Below are 18,101 nucleotides of genomic sequence, written 5' to 3' on the forward strand. Positions count from 1 at the left end.
GATATGGCAGTGCCACAGGCATATAACTGCGCATCCAAAAATTCTTAAATGGGATATATTAGGTTCATGACCCAAAACTAATTGCAACGGGGAATATTTATGATAATTTGTCAGTCTGAGACGAACTAGCATTCTTGCATGCAAAATGGTGTGACCCCAAACAGAAGTGGGCAACCTTGTTTTCATGAGTAACGACCTTGTTATCAATTGCAGACGTTTAATTAAAGACTCTGCAAGGCCATTTTGAGTGTGAACATGAGCTACATGATGTTCCACTTTTATTCCAATTGATAAGCAATAATCATTAAATGCTTGGGATGAAAACTTAGCAATATTATCAAGTCTAATAGACTTAATTGGATTATCGGGGAATTGCGCCCGTAATTGAATTATTTATGCCATTAATTTTGCAAACGCGAGGTTGCGTGATGACAATAGGCACACATGGGACCATCTAGAAGATGCATCTATTAAGACAATAAAATATTTAAACGACCTACTAGGTGAGTGAATAGGTCCACAAATGTCCCTTTGTATACGTTCCAAAAACGCAGGGGACTCAATTCCAACCTTTGTTGGTGATGGTCTAATAATTAACTTGCCTTGATAACAAGAAGTGCAAGAAAATTCATTATTTAAAAGAATCTTTAAATTCTTTAATGAATGCCCATTTGAGTTTTCTATAATTTGTCTCATCATAATTGATGCAGGGTGTCCCAATCGATCATGCCAAAGTACAAAAGTATTGGAATCAGTAACCTTTTGGTTTACGGTAGAATGTGCCTCAACTGCACTAATTCTTGTCCAATACAGGCCACACGATAAAGATGAGAACTTCTCAATAACCCTCTTTTGTCCAGAGACATTCTTGGTAATGTTGAGATATTCAAGATTATTCTCATCTATTGTCTCAATATGATATCCATTTCGACGGATATCTTTAAAACTCAACAAGTTCATCTTGAACTTGGAGGAGAACATTGCATTCTCTATGATAAGTATTGTTCCTTTAGGCAGAGTTATAGTAGCTCTTCCAGAACCTTCAATTAATTTACTACTACCAGAAATTGTAGTAACATCTGCCTTAAACATACTTAAATGAGAGAAATATTTCTTCTCTTTGAATATTGTATGTATCGTAAATGAATCAACTAAACAAATATTTTTACAATTGAACTTTAATCCAAGTTTGCTTTGTGGGATATCCATATTTGCTTCCAATGGTTTGGCATACAAAAGAAATAGACGAATAAATATTAGTATTTTTAGAGAAAAAGGAAAGAAATAAAGTTAAACAAATGATTCAATAATGACATTTTAATGCAATTTTGAGTAAACTCTTATTATATATAATACAAACAATTACGTAGTTAAAGATTATACAATTATAAGCACACTATACACCTATGACCCAGTATGGTAATGATTATTATAGACATTTTTTTTAAACAACTGGAAATTTCCGCAAAAAAATATTACCCAAATGTCATTTGAAATTTTTGAAAAATTCTATTTAGGTGGTTTCCATTTTTGTTTTGTGAAAACTAAAAAACTTTGCTCTAATAGTGTTTAGCTGGAAAGCTTTTGGAAAACTGAAAAAGTATCAACACCTTTTTGTAAACAAATGTCGTAAGAATTAACTAGTATACTACTATATCAGACTTGTGTAGTAGTAATGCAAACAAACTATTTATTAAATGATTCTATGATACTATACGCCATGATTATGTTATTTATCATTAGTAATGCTAATGTACATTTCATGCGCAATTGCTAGCTTTTACAATTAAATAACTATTCTGAAATTGTAATGACTGTAGTAAAAAAAATGTACGTAATAACATTGAATTTTGTGTTGCAGTTCACGTGATTGGTTAGGCATCAAGTTCATTGTTAAAAACGAATATAAGAATCATATTTAATCAAAACGTACTAACACTATTTCATAAAATAAATAATACTAATCGATAATAATGACTACTACTCATGTAAAGAATTATGATTACATGATGTTTATTCACTAACTACTACGAATTAGCAAAAATAAAATTTAAACTATTCAATCTTCTTTAACCACGGATCCATCACCGATCAAGTGGTCTATTTTCCCATCAGGGTGCTCAAAGAAGTCTGCCACATCCAAGTGGGTGATGCCAAAATCATTGTCAGAGACAAAATTGGCTTCATGGCCTTTATTCTTTAGAGATGCTTGATAAAGCTCAACCAAATGTCTTGGTACACGACAAATATTTGCCCAGTGGCCTTTTCCACCGCAACGATAATATTCGGTTTCTGAACCATTTGCCTTTGGTTTCTCATCTTTCCCTTTCCACTTTTGGTGGTTATTTTTCTTTGGGGGTGATTAACACCAGGAAAATTTCTTCCTTGTCCATGGCCACGACCATGATCACGACCACGAATAGGGCCACGGCCTTTTCCACGCTTAGCATAATGGGAATACACTTCATCCACTTCAGGCAATGGTATAGACCCAGTGGGTCGATTTTCATGATTTCTCATGAGCAAGTCATTGTTTCGCTCAGCCACAAGGAGAAGAGAAATCAACTCAGAGTACTTCTTGAAACCTTTCTCTATGTATTGTTGTTGCAAGACCATATTGAAGTACGTTGTGAACGTTTTTTCAAGCATATCATAATCAGTGATAGTATCTCCACAGAGTTTCAATTTAGAAGTAATTCTGAACATTGCAGAATTATATTCAGAAATAGACTTAAAGTCTTGGAGCCTCAGATGATCCCAATCATATCGTGCTTGTAGAAGAGTGACCAACTTTAAGTTGTCATATCTTTCCTTTAAGCCATTCCCCAAAACAAGTGGATTTTTGACTGTGAGATATTCTATTTTCAATCCTTCATCAAGGTGATGACGCAAGAAAATCAAGGTCTTAGCACAGTCTTGGGTGGATGCTTTAGTTTTATCTTTAATGGCGTCTCCAAGACCCATTGCATCTAAATGGATTTCAGCATCCAACACCCATGTCATATAGTTCTTACCCGAAATTTCAAGGGCAACGAACTTTCTTTTCATAATATCAGTCATAATTAAAAGAGGAGAAAAGTTGTACCTTAATCTTTTTGAGACGGTAGAGTCTCGTGCTGATAACGTGTAATAAAACAATAAAAGTAGAAGAGCAATATTGCAGAGAAAGAGAGAGGAAATTCTTATTGAATTTTGGGATGATTTACAATGGGTTAAGACGCCTCTATTTATAGGGAAAAAATAACTTAGCCACAAAGTAAAACTCTCTACAAGATAGACATTCACTCTAAATAGAATTCTATTCATAACATTGTTTAAATTGTTATATAAGTTGCTTACTCAAACATGGTAAAGAGTAAGTAGATGTCTTTGGAGAAGTGAAGCCAGGTCTAAAAATTTATGAGTTTAGGATTTTAGTCCTTTTTAAGTTACTAAATTCTAGTTAATAATATGTATATATTTAATGAATATTTTAGAACTAATATTAGCAGTGAACTTTACTGAACATATAAACAATAATGTGTATTAAATTGTTTAATGAATATTCACAGTGATCCATATTATTATAGCTCTGTTCCTGAACTTGAGTTCAAGTTTCACTGTTAAGGGCAGATGCAGTGTGTTATCGACGGATTTAATTAAATCGATAAATTTCGATGGAAAGTACAAATTTATATGCAAGAACTCATTAAAGTTGCAAAAATAATAGATATGACAGCTCGATGCATCAAGCTCCCATTATGCGCGGAGTTTGGGAAAGAGTCGAACCACTAGGGCCTATTGTATGTAGTCTTACCCTTGATTTCTGCAAGAGGCTGTTTCCACGGCTCGAATTCGTGATCTCTTTGGTCACATGACAACAACTTTACTAGTTATGTCAAGACTCCCCTTCTACAAAAATAATAGATATAAAATTATAATTTTAAAAATATAATGTGTTCAATATTAAAAACCTTAAAAATTAAACTCATAGCGTCTAAATTTTGAATTGCCTCTTCTCACCGGCGTCTATTATACAAAAAACTCAATAAACTCAATAACTGTCATCTATTATTTATTTTTAGATGGTGACATTTTGGCGTCAGCCAATATATATAGCCTATAGGGATATATATCAATATATATTGATGAAACGTTTTACTAAACATTTGTATGAGAAAAGATCATATGTATATATAATGTGCAGTCAGTAGAATCATGTTAGAGAATCAAAAGAATACTATTATTTATGTCTACTAAATAAAATAATTTATACTTACTAAAGATATATGAGGCAGTATTTGCGAATTAGAAAGGCGGTCTATTAATGTATAATGCTGCAGTAATATTTAATATCTCTTTCTTTACAATAAGAGATTCGTGGCAAGATAATGAAGTGGCACATGCAACATATCAGTCAAGACAGTGTTAGAATCAGAGACGAAGTCAGAATTTTAAATTTATGGATTCAAAATCCTATTAACTATTTCTAAGTTAGTAGGTTTAAAGTAATAATTTATATATATATTTAATGAAGTACATAATTTAAACCAAAATTACTAGGTTCGGCCGAACCCGTAATCGACAGTGTGACTCCTCCTATGATTAGAATTCCCATGGAATTTTACAAAGCCACGCCAGTAAAAGAAGAAAATAGAAAATTCTGTAATTATATTTGTTGTCTCTTCAAAAAAAAATTTAAAATTATTGAAATCAAGTAAGACAAAAATATAAAAAACCCTTTTACCTATGGACAATGTTATTGTGATAAAAGTCGTAATGCCAGATGAATCAATATCGCAAGACACAAAGGACGAGGTCATAAGTGTATGCAGTAAAATAGATGTTCAACGGAATGAAAGAAACATATATGATAGAATCGTAATCATATAATACGACCTAATTGAAATGCATACATTTATCTCATACACTATAGAATAGGGATGGTGAGAAGAAAAAAATTTATATCTAGATGAAGAACTATAATTAGTGATTCTTCTTTTTTTTGGAAAATTCTCAGGGAAATCCGCAGCCGCTACCCTTTGGGTGCGTACTAAGTAACCTGCTTACTATGTAATAGCTCGCAAATCATACAGGATATGTAAATCGCACTAGGCAAACCCGGTGCGACGAGCTCTAACTGAGGAGACTACTCGTAAGGGGAATCTGTCACGACCCAAAAATCCGTTAAAGGTCGTGATGGCGCCGGTCACCACTGTCAGGCAAGCCAACACTAAATAGTTAATTAAATTTTCATTTTAATATTTTTGAAATCATAAATTTCCTTCAATTTAACTAGTAGAAGATGAACGTTACAGAATAAATAATAATGTATTCAAATTTCAATACTAAATATCCCATAATCATCCCAGAACAAGGTGTCACAAGTGCATGAGCATTTACTAGAAAATAAAATATAATACAGTAACTGTCCGGAATACAAATTTGGATAGAAAGAAAATGCAAATACTCTGAAGGATACTCTACTGGCTGCGGGTCGTAATATGGAATGCAACCCACCTAAGTCCCCATGTCAACCATGCCGCTGTGCCCACTAGGCCACTAGCCATACATGTACTTGTACAACAAAATGTACAACAAGTGTAGTATGAGTACGAAAACAATGCGTACCCAGTAAGTATCCAGTCTAATCTCGAAGAAGTAGTGGCAAGAGGTCGATTCCGACACTTACTATAGCCAACAATAATATGCCGATAATATAATTAATCATTGATTTTATAAGACGAGTGTAAACTCAATAACATGAAGCAGGTAAATAATTCTTTTGTTAATAGGAGATTTCCAAATTTATTTTCATCTTTTAACAATTTATATCTCCGGCCAATGAGGCCACATTAATTATCAATAATTCCAAACCAATCAATTAAGTCATGCGCAAATCATGTCGAGGTCGCACAGTCCGATCCAACATAATATTTATATTGTGCATTGCCGGAGGGTCAAACGGCGCGAACCATAGATGCATCTATTTAATCTGCTGAGGCGTTCGGCCCGTTCCACAAAAAGGAAAACACAATCAAACAGTCAATCAAGAATTCATCAAAGAGCAATTATCCAAGGAAATATAAATCCTCTTTTACCGGTCAAGAAAACGAAGTTTAACCTTTTAGAAATTCATTTATCAAGTTCGGTATTTAAATTGACAATAAGGTTACAGATATCGCAAGTATAGCATGCTTTTGGGGTTCTAAACTACCCGAACTTAAGCGTAACAGTAGCTACGCACGGACTCTCGTCACCTCGTGCGCACGTAGCCCCCACAAATAGAAGCACATATTGAATTATTTCACCTATAGGGTTAATTCCCTCTTACAAGGTTAGAAAGAAGACTTACCTCTCTCCGAAGTTCCATAGCCGGCTCCCAAGCCTTTCACAATTCAAACCGATTCCCAACGCTCCAAAACAAGTCAATAAATGTGCAAACCCATAAAAATATACTCTAATACTCGCAAAAATTCGATTTATATAATTTTTCAACTCTGCTCGAAAAGTTGATAAAAATCACCTTCAGGCGCACGTGCCCGGATTCCGAAATTTTTTAAAAATAAACTTTAACCATTACCTCACGAACTCAAATATATAACTTATTCTCAATTCCGTACCCAAATTCGTAGTAAAAATCCAAAAATACCAAATTCTAGATTTTTCTTCAAAACCCCAAATTCTACTAATTTTCATGCTTGAATCCATATAAAATCCCTGTATTTAACTCACAATAGGTGGGAATCACTTACCTCATGCTTGATGATGAAATCCCCTCTTCAAAATCTCCAAAAATCGCCCAAGAACCGAGCTCCAACAATCCAAATGAAAATGACGAAATGGCCAAGTTCGATCCCCTTATGTTCTGCCCGGCTCTCGCTTCTGCAGATCACTTGACCGCATGTGCGATCCCGCTTCTGCAGTTTTGCCATCGCTTCTGCGACCCATGACTCAAGTCCATTTATGCATCTGCGGTCTCCCCAGCGCAGATGCGCACCTGCATCCGCGGATAATTTCCGCACATGCGCCCCCAAGCTTCCTTTCTCATTCTCGCACTTGCGATGCCTCACCACATCTGTGACCTCACAAGTGCGGACAACCCTTTGCACCTGCGGTCACTACCCTTTTTCGCCTATGTCACCACCCAAACCGAAGGGCCGCAACGGGTGCCTGAGCCCTACCTGTCGAGCACCCATAAGCATGCGTCTAAGCTTTAAACCTAATTAACTGTTGAATTACGAGAATAACATACATGAAGAAAATCTGTCCAAAATACATATATACGTATACGTTCGGGTTACAGTGGGCGAGCCGACAAGGCCGTGATAGACAATTATATACCCAAACTAAAAGCCGGCAAGGCCACATACTATTGTCTACAGACCTCTAATAGAAATAAAACTGTACAAAGACGGGACTGAGCCACGTCATACCCATATATGTATATAAGTGTATCGTACCAAAATCAAAAGCAGCTCCGGATCAAGTGGAGCACTACAACTCTCGCTGATCAAGGATCCTAAGAAGGGGGACCGTCAGCTTGCCTACCTGCACCTGCGAGCATGAAATGCAGGCCTCGTGAAATAATGCGTCAGTACGAAAAATGTACTGAGTATGTAAGGCATGAAAATTTGTATGTAAAAGGAATAGATGAAACATAGAATAAAGAAATCCATCTGTAAATCTAAATAACTTTGTAAGTTCTGAAATATTTATAATGTTATGCACGTGCATATAAATGTCGTGTCATGCATGGGTATAGGTGTACATAACATCATCAAGTCATTGAGGGCATCCCGTCATATCATCTCAGCTACTGTGGGCAACATCATCAACATATACCAACTGATTAGGTGGTGGTACGTATATAATGTCGTAACCTTTTTTCCATATCCCATATACATAAATATATACATATAAATACGCGCATATAACGCTGTCTAGTCATGGGTCAATGTACATGCATAAATGAATAAAATGCATGAAAATATGTTAAAAAGCTTAATATTCTTTTCGGATAAACTTTATCAACTGCGTATTATTTTGAGACCCATGAACCGAAATTATAATAATATGTCACATGGGGAATCAAGAACACAAAGACCCCTAGTATTTCTATGAATAGAGTCATTTATGAAAACAGTGTATTTGCTCATTTTTTCTGTATAATTGGACCGTGCCAAAAAGAAGGAAGGGGTAGCCTTAATATACCTGGAGTAGGGAAAGCTCTGTATAATACTCTTGGAGAAAATTGCACATACTCCTTTAGAACCGCAAAATTTTACTTTGCAACTCCTCCGAATCCTCGTTCTATTTTGGTATATGACACTAACAGAAAGAAGCCACGACCAGCGTGCACTCCTCAAGAGAGAGAAGAGAGGGGTTTCGGCACAGTTTATATATACAGTCCAAATAATATCAAAGCAGTAAAAGCAGCATTTAGCACATTAGGCTCAAACACGTAAAAAACCAGATAATAAATAAAGCCAAATAATAACAATTATTTTAAGCTCGAATTCTTAACCCTGAACCAGTGGTTCTGGGTTACATATCCCCAGCAGAGTCGCCAGAGCTGTCACACCTCCTTTTTACGCGCCCGCGGGGGCGCAGGGGAGTTTTTTCCAATTAAAGGACAATCGAAACGGGATTGGTTTAATTATTCAGAGTCGCCACTTGGGAGATTTAGGGTGTCCCAAGTCACCAATTTTAATCCCGAATCGAGGAAAAGAATGACTCTATATTATGGTCTGCGTACCAGAAATCCGGATAAGGAATTCTGTTAACCCGGGAGAAGGTGTTAGGCATTCCCGAGTTCCGTGGTTCTAGCACGGTCGCTCAACTGTTATATTCGGCTTGATTATCTGATTTTATACAAGTGTGAACTTATGTGCAAAATTTAACTTTTAACCGCTTTTATCATTTACTGTTTTTATCAAGAATTGCAACGTTGTGAAAATGTATCTCGAACCGCGTTACAATCAATGTACCCGTGGTCGTCGACACACTTTGACTCCGTTGAGATTTGGATTTGGGTCACATCAATGTGCACCCGAGTTTAAGGAAATTAAATTATTAAAGGCGCGCCTAAAGCGACTAGCGTATTTATTTTGGGTAGGACCGTGGAATTTTACTAAACGGTCCATCCCGAAGCCTAAACAATTTTTAAAGCAATATTTATTGAGGGCCCCGCAATTTGTATTTTTATTTGGCGAGGCTCACCTCGTTCTTTATTTCTAATGAATTTGCAACGTCATGGACATGCATCTCGAACCACGTCACAGTCAATGTACCCGTGATTAGAGAGGCATTTCGAATCCGTCGAGATTTGGATTTGGGTCACATAAATGTGCACCCGAGTTTAAGAAGGTAAAGTTTATTAAAGCGTATCCTAAAGAGACTAACGTGTTGTCATTTTAGGAAGGTTGTGAGATTTGCTAAACAACCCGTCCGGGAAACTAAATGCTTCAATGATTTACATTTAACAAGGGCCCCGCATCTGCGTGTTTTGTTTATTTTCATCGAGGCTCATCTCGTTCTTATTTTAAAAGGATATCCTATAGCAACTACGTTTCTTGTCGTGTTCGTCTCTATCAATTGAAAACGGTAGACAGTCCTAATTAATTACATGATTGCGAGTTTACTTATAACAGGATTTAAAATGCTTTTACAGAATAATAAAATGTGACTGCGATTATGGATAACTAGCCGAAAATTATGGGCCCAAACCTAGCTCATGCGAGATGGCCAGACTTAGGCCCCCTTTTTCGATATGGGCCTAACTGATTTGTTTCGATTTGGGCTCGGCCTTCATGAGATTGAGGCCTAGGACTGATTCTTTGTTCTGTGAAATGAGTTTATCAATTTATATGGGACAATCTGGCAAAAGGAGAAAGAATTTTAACTAAAGTGGATAGTTTTCCTATTTGGCTTACATTAGAGAATATATTACACCCTCAGACTAAGTCTAAAGGTACAACTTATTACACTGGGAATGTTTTTTCACCTAACAGCACACATACATGACTAGCATGCATTAACCTGCATTGATACACTAAGCATGTAGGCTACTTCTATTATCCAAACAAAAATGTAACTACTATATACTACATGACATTTAACACAACAGTCCACGTGTATATAAACAATCTGCAGGTCCTCTCTTTTGCATTTATGTTCGAACTCTCAGTTACATTAGTGGTATCGATTGTGTACCTGGTAAGGAGGACAAAGAAGAAAGGAATGATCAGCTAAGCAATATGCAGTGAATACAGCAACAGCAGATAACACCAACAACACAGCAACAACAACCAGCCACAATGATGAAGCTCACAAGTGGTCGAGCAACAAACAAGCAGTCCCAGAAACAGAATGATGAACCAACAGAAAACCAGAGTATTCAATATAACAGCACCAGCAGTTCAACAATCACAAACAGCTCGGCAAATAACCAACAACAATTAGCAAAGACAGCTTGGCTAACTTGAACTCCTAAGCAGTTTTCAGACAGTGTTTTGTTACAATATTCTGAAATTTTCTTTTTGTTTTTTTTTTTCTTTCTCTCCAGACTCAAAAATGTCCAGCCTAAGACCCTTAAACTTCCGCCCCTGTTTTAGTTATCAAATGGCCTATTTATAGGCCAAATGCACCATTACAGCTGAGCTGCCCTGCCTGCCAATTGGCAGAATGCCCATACTCTTTTAAGCCCATGCTCAGCATGCTTGGTGTCAGCTCCCTTTATTCCCCACGCCTGGTTTTGTTTAATCCAGAATTATGGGCTCATTTGTTTATTCATTTTGAGCCCCCATACCCTTGTGTCTTGTTCCCCCATTGGTATTAGTTTAATCCTAAGTTAGTACCCTTTTTGTCAGCTCACTTAAACTAATTACTTCTGTTCTTTTTAAACACCCCAGAATACCCCCGTTAACCTTGATTATTACTGCCCCTGCCTATTGCAGCATTAGGGCATTTTTGCACTGATGAAAACTCGAACTCAGGACTGCCTAGACTGAACCCTTTTAGTCATTTTTATAATGCCAACAGACCATTTCAAACATTACTAGGTCATCCAGCCAGTGTCCGAGTTTAATTAGTTATGTGAAACTCCTAGCTCCTTCGATCCATTAGTTATAGAAAACTAATCGACGACATTTATCGAGTCGACTATACTAATTATAGCAGGTAATAATCAGTCGCTCATATAAACAACACGTTCGGGGACCTAAAGGGTATCAGACAACTTTTATTAAATTACTGGGCCTATATGAATTAGTTCCTTTGACGATTAATCTAACTGACGATCATGTTTATCACAGAGTGTATTCAGAACAAACAGAAGACAATCGACCAAATAAAGGGTCTTTAACAGAGATGAAAGAAATCTGGAAGAAGTAACAAAATAACAAACAAACACAAAGAGATATGCTGACAACTTATTTGGAAATAAAACAAAAGAACGGAAAACTTACCAAAATGTTTAAACCAAACAGACCCAAATCAAACTCGACTTCGAACCTTTGAGGCCGAACAAACCTTAATCAGGGTGTTCTCACATGAGAACACCTTGGTTAAGGTCTATTAGACCTCAAACCTATGTCAAAACTGGCCGGGTTCCCCAGGTGCATGTGCTTCAGAAGTCTGGATTTCCAGATCTGGATTTTTGGGAGTTGTGGGTGGATTCGGACCAAACCAAGCTTGGTTTGGTCACGAGGAAGGTCAGGAGAGTGTCTAGCATGAAGATGGGGTGGTTTGGCATAGGTCCAGGTTCGACTCAAATCTTCAAACGAAGATTCGAGACGAACGGAAGTGATTCGAGGCTTGTGGTTAGTGGATTCGTGTTCAGGATGGTCGGGTGCATCGGGGGTGTTATTTTGGTGGTCATCGGAACTGTGGTTGCCAGGCTTATGGTGGGAAACCTAGGCTGCTAGGGTTTGAGAGGAAAGGGAGCCTGGGGAAGATGGTGAATAGTGGCCGAGGGGGGGGTGTGGCTTGGGGCGTGGGGTAAGGGGGTTAGGTTTATATATGTATTGAGGGTTTAGATCCTGGCCATTGGATCAATTGAGATCAAGGGCCAGGATCTAACCATTGAGGAGGGACGACGTCGTTCGGGAGATGATAGTGGGTTATGACCGGGTAGGGGATTGGATCGGGTCATGTTGACGGGTTTAGAGGAAGGCCTGGATCCGTTGGATCAATGGGAATGAACGGCCCAGATTAACTTGCCTGAAACGACGTCGTTTCGACTTAGCAGGGGCTGTATTGGACCGTTTGATTGCCATGAATCAACGGCTCAGATTGAGGCGCTGATACGACGTCGTTTGGGACGTGTCCGGGCAGCCTGTGTTTGGACTGGATCTGTGTCCTGGTCTTGGGCCTATTTTGTTTCATTTCTTGGCCCAAACCGATTTTCCCTACTCTTTTGCTTTTGTTTTCTTTCTTATTATTTTTTCTTTTCTTTTAAACAAAATAAAAATAACAAATAATAAGGTAACGGAATTAAACAACAATGCAACATTTTAACACAATTATCACAAAAATATTTACGTAGGTTAGCTAAGAGCCTAGGGCGAACGGTGCACATATTTTTTGAATTTTCTTTTACTGACCGAATTATGGTTTAACCATCCTAATACATATATTTTGTATTTTGTTTGTTAATGATTAAATGCAAAAAAAAAGAATGGACAGATCCACAAGTGACTAACAACACATGAAAACTCGAACAATTGTACAACGAAGCCATTTGTCACTATTTTTATTTTCTTTTGGAGCGAATGTCCGTAAAGCAAAAATCACGTGCTTACAGCTGCCCCTCTTTGCACGGAGACACGAAGGGTTTTCGCGCAAAGATAAAGCGAGCGATTTTTGCCCGTCCGAATACTCCGTGTGAAGCATTTTTGAAAAAGATTTGACCGAACCTTTGCTTCGGAGGTTTCCTACATATCCTGGGCTGAACAGGAATCAGGTCAATGTAGTTCGGGAAATTTTGGTAGCTGGGACTACCATGTGACTGTATTGCTTGCTGTTGTTGTGCGCTGTTGCATGCTGCTGTAGGATGCTACTGCTCAACCGATCTCCCTATTACATTGCTCTAAAAGGAAAAACAAGAAGTTAAGCTAGAGTATGAGGTCTCATCTATCTCCCACTTGTTCTTGTTGTCTTGCTTTCTTGTCGGCTAATGCTTTCCTCTGACGCCTGTATTTTGTGAACTTGGAGATGATGCTGATCCTTCGCTGACGTTTGAATGCCAGTTTTCGTCACTTTGCTTGACCCGCTGGGGATACGACTTTCTTCTTTAAATCTTTCAATGGTTTCCTCAGTGGTATGGCTTTTCATCAGAATTGTTATGTTGGGCATGCCATAGCGTTCCCAAACTGCTCTTTTGAGACGCGTTCCTTCTTCCCTTTGAATGTGCGCTTGCTTTTGCAGTTGTCTGCTTCTTGGTGCTGAGGATTTTATTGTTTCCCGTTTGGGGATCTCTGTCGTAACCTTCCGTCTTCAGGTGGGGTGACTGATTCCAAAATCTAGAGCTGAATGTATTCCCGCATTATACTGGTGGGCGACCTAGAACTTAAATGTATTCCCGCATTATACTGGTGGGCGACCTAGAAAAAGTATTCCCGCATTATACTGGTGGGCGACCTAGAACTTAAATGTATTCCCGCATTATACTGGTGGGCGACCTAGAACTTAAATGTATTCCCGCATTATACTGGTGGGCGACCTAGAACTTAAATGTATTCCCGCATTATACTGGTGGGCGACCTAGAACTTAAAAGTATTCCCGCATTATACTGGTGGGCGACCTAGAACTTAAAAGTATTCCCGCATTATACTGGTGGGCGACCTAGAACTTAAATGTATTCCCGCATTATACTGGTGGGCGACCTAGAACTTAAAAGTATTCCCGCATTATACTGGTGGGCGACCTAGAACTTAAAAGTATTCCCGCATTATACTGGTGGGCGACCTAGAACTTAAATGTATTCCCGCATTATACTGGTGGGCGACCTAGAACTTAAAAGTATTCCCGCATTATACTGGTGGGCGACCTAGAACTTAAATGTATTCCCGCATTATACTGGTGGGCGACCTAGAACTTAAAAGTATTCCCGCATTATACTGGTGGGCGACCTAGAACTTAAAAGTATTCCCGCATTATACTGGTGGGCGACCTAGAACTTAAATGTATTCCCGCATTATACTGGTGGGCGACCTAGAACTTAAAAGTATTCCCGCATTATACTGGTGGGCGACCTAGAACTTAAAAGTATTCCCGCATTATACTGGTGGGCGACCTAGAACTTAAAAGTATTCCCGCATTATACTGGTGGGCGACCTAGAACTTAAATGTATTCCCGCATTATACTGGTGGGCGACCTAGAACTTAAAAGTATTCCCGCATTATACTGGTGGGCGACCTAGAACTTAAAAGTATTCCCGCATTATACTGGTGGGCGACCTAGAACTTAAATGTATTCCCGCATTATACTGGTGGGCGACCTAGAACTTAAATGTATTCCCGCATTATACTGGTGGGCGACCTAGAACTTAAATGTATTCCCGCATTATACTGGTGGGCGACCTAGAACTTAAATGTATTCCCGCATTATACTGGTGGGCGACCTAGAACTTAAATGTATTCCCGCATTATACTGGTGGGCGACCTAGAACTTAAATGTATTCCCGCATTATACTGGTGGGCGACCTAGAACTTAAATGTATTCCCGCATTATACTGGTGGGCGACCTAGAGCTTAAATGTATTCCAATTGTTTCCCCGTTCTTCCGAGAAAATTTCGACAATCGGCAGAAAATTTTCTGCCCCGGTTTTTGGTAACTTCCATGGCATTGCATCTTGTTGCCGTCATCAATTCTTTGCTCTCCTGCAAAAGACAAAAGGTTTTAGTCAGTTTTAATCGTGGGGGTAGAGGGTGCCTTTCTGGCGAGCCATTTTTCTCTCTTCCCCTTTTCTTGCTCTTTGTCCCCATAATTGGTTGGCAGGCAAAGTTGCCTGTTGGGGATCTCTAGCCTGCTGGGGATATGGTTTTCAATTTATCCCCTTTTCTGCTTTCTTTTAAAACACATGATGTGGGAGTCTGCTTCTAACTCCCGAAACCACTCCCTTTGGAGCTTACTTCTTCCAACATTTCCGAGCACAGTCCCTGCATCGCCTGGGGCCGGCCTTTTAAGACTGTTTGTATTACCCTGCATTGGGTGAATTTCCCTTCGGTTTCTGGTAGTAAGCTTTGAAAAATCCTTTAAAGAACACTTTTTTAGGAAAAGAAAATAAAGATATGGAAAAGAGAAAATCTTTCTGAACCAATCTTTTGTGGGAGAAGACAATCAAAAGAACTTATCTGGATGACACAACTGGTCCCCGTGATCATGACATGCACCATAGATTCCCGACCCAGTCTATTTGTATCAATTGATTTGTCCGACGGGCTGACTTGCTGGGGATGATAAATGGATGTTCATCTTGTTGCGAATGTGGTAGGTTTCGCTGCTCTATCTTGTCGCCTCATAGTGCCCTTCGAGGGGTTTTCACTAATGAGACTCTCTCTTTTCTCTCATCTCCCGGCGCCTTATGGTGCCTGTGAAGGTTTTCACCAATAAGACTCTCTCATTTCATTTCCCTCATCTTACATCGCCTCTCGGTGCCTGTGAAGGTTTTCACCGATGAGACTCTCTCATTTTATTTCTTTTCGAGGAATCGGGGTGTTGTAGATATGATCCTCTCTTCTGGAGATTCTTTTGACTATCAACTCATTCCCAGTCTTACGATCCTTTTCTTTGCTGGGGATCGGTGTATCATTCTCGGCCTTATTTGCCGGATTTGGCATCTCTCGAACATTGATCGGGAGGTCTTTTGGATGTCGATGTTGGTTTTGGTGTGGGATTGAAGGAAGGCTGAAAACAACTTGGAGGGTGATGTGCTACAACTTTTGGAATCAAACCTTTGTTGGAACTTAAAACATAACTTCTGCCCCAGTTTTCTTGCTTGGGGAATTTATTTATTTTTTACTTTTATGTTGTGCTACGTGCATTACGCACGCTGTGTCTATTATGCATACTATGTACATTATGCATCCTATATTTATTATGATGCATACTATGACCGAGCCGTGAGGCGCCTACGTATCCTCTTTGAGGAATCAGGTCAAACGTAGTTCCCACGGTTTTGTATTTCTTTATGATTTCATCTTCTTTTTCTTCTTCTTTTTCTTTTTTTTTTTTTTTTTTTTTTTTTTTTCATGTCCTTTCCATTAGTGATTCCAAAAGAGGGGTATGAAAGGATTACTTAAGGCTCAAAGGGGGAAGCAAGGGTTAAACAGTGTTTGGATAGAAGAAAGAATTGCCTCCGTCATCTCATTATCCATCAAATGCCAAATACAAACAAATAAACCAAAAATTGCCATAATTAAAGAAATTACGCATAATATCTCTTGACTGCATCTGAATTGATAGCCATGTCGACACATCTACCTTCGATATCTGTCAAACACAGAGCGCCGTTGGACAATACTCTGGTCACGATATAAGGCCCTTGCCAATTTGGGGCGAATTTGCCTTTTGCTTCGACCTGATGTGGGAGGATCTTCTTTAACACCTGCTGCCCTACCTCAAACTTCCTGGGGCGCACCTTCTTGTTATATGCTCTTGCCATTCTCTTCTGATACAGTTGACCATGGCACACTGCTGCCAATCTTTTCTCATCTATCAGGCTCAACTGTTCCAATCGAGCTTTTACCCATTCATCATCATCAATCCCGGCTTCAGCGACAATTCGGAGGGATGGAATTTCGACCTCCGTTGGTATCACGGCCTCAGTTCCATACACCAACAAATAAGGAGTTGTGCCTATGGAGGTCCGGACGGTAGTGCGGTACCCCAACAAAGCAAAGGGTAATTTCTCGTGCCATTGTCTGGACCCTTCCACCATTTTTCGTAGTATCTTCTTGATATTCTTATTGGCTGCTTCGACTGCTCCATTCGCCTTGGGACGATATGGGGTGGAATTGCGGTGTGTAATCTTGAATTGTTGGCACACCTCTCTCATCAGGCTGCTATTAAGATTCGCGCCGTTATCCGTAATGATCACTTTTGGGATCCCAAATCTGCAGATGATATGGGAGTGAACAAAGTCCACCACCGCCTTCTTGGTTACCGATTTGAAGGTTTTAGCCTCCACCCATTTGGTGAAGTAATCAATGGTCACTAGAATGAACCTATGACCGTTGGACGCTGCTGGCTCGATGGGCCCAATGACATCCATGCCCCATGCTACAAACGGCCAGGGTGCTGACATCGTATGTAACTCTGTTGGCGGAGAATGAATCAAATCTCCATGTATCTGGCACTTATGGCATTTCCTTACGAAAGTGATACAGTCGTGTTCCATGGTTAGCCAATAACACCCTGTTCGAAGGATCTTTCTTGCCAATACATATCCGCTCATGTGTGGCCCACAAACTCCGGCATGTACTTCCGCCATAACCGTCGTTGCCTGCCCGGCATCTATGCATCTCAACAACCCCAAATCCGGGGTTCTTTTGTACAATACTCCTCCACTGAGGAAGAAACCATTCGACAAACGCCGAAGGGCTCTTTTTTGGTCTCCAGAGGCATGTTCTGGATATATCCCCATTTTGAGATATTCCTTGATATCATGAAACCAGGGTTCGCCATCTGCTTCTTCTTCTATGGTATTGCAGTAGGCGTGCTGATCACGGACTTGGATATGCAGAGGATCAACATACATTTTGTCAGGGTGGTGCAGCATTGATGCTAAGGTGGCTAAAGCATCTGCAACCTCATTGTGAACTCTCGGGATGTGTTTGAACTTCACCGATCGAAATTGCTTGCTCAGATCATGCAAGCATTGTCGGTATGGTATGAGCTTCAGATCTCGTGTTTCCCATTCACCCTGAATTTGATGTACCAAGAGGTCCGAGTCTCCCAAGACCAAGACGTCTTGGACATCCATGTCAGCAGCCAAGCGCAGACCCAGAATGCAAGCCTCATATTCGGCCATATTGTTAGTGCAATAGAAGCGCAGTTGGGCCGTAACAGGATAATGCCGTCCTGTTTCAGAGATGAGTACTGCCCCTATTCCCACCC

Source organism: Nicotiana sylvestris, chromosome 5 (genome assembly GCF_000393655.2).
Source record: "Nicotiana sylvestris chromosome 5, ASM39365v2, whole genome shotgun sequence".
Taxonomy (NCBI): Eukaryota; Viridiplantae; Streptophyta; class Magnoliopsida; order Solanales; family Solanaceae; genus Nicotiana; species Nicotiana sylvestris.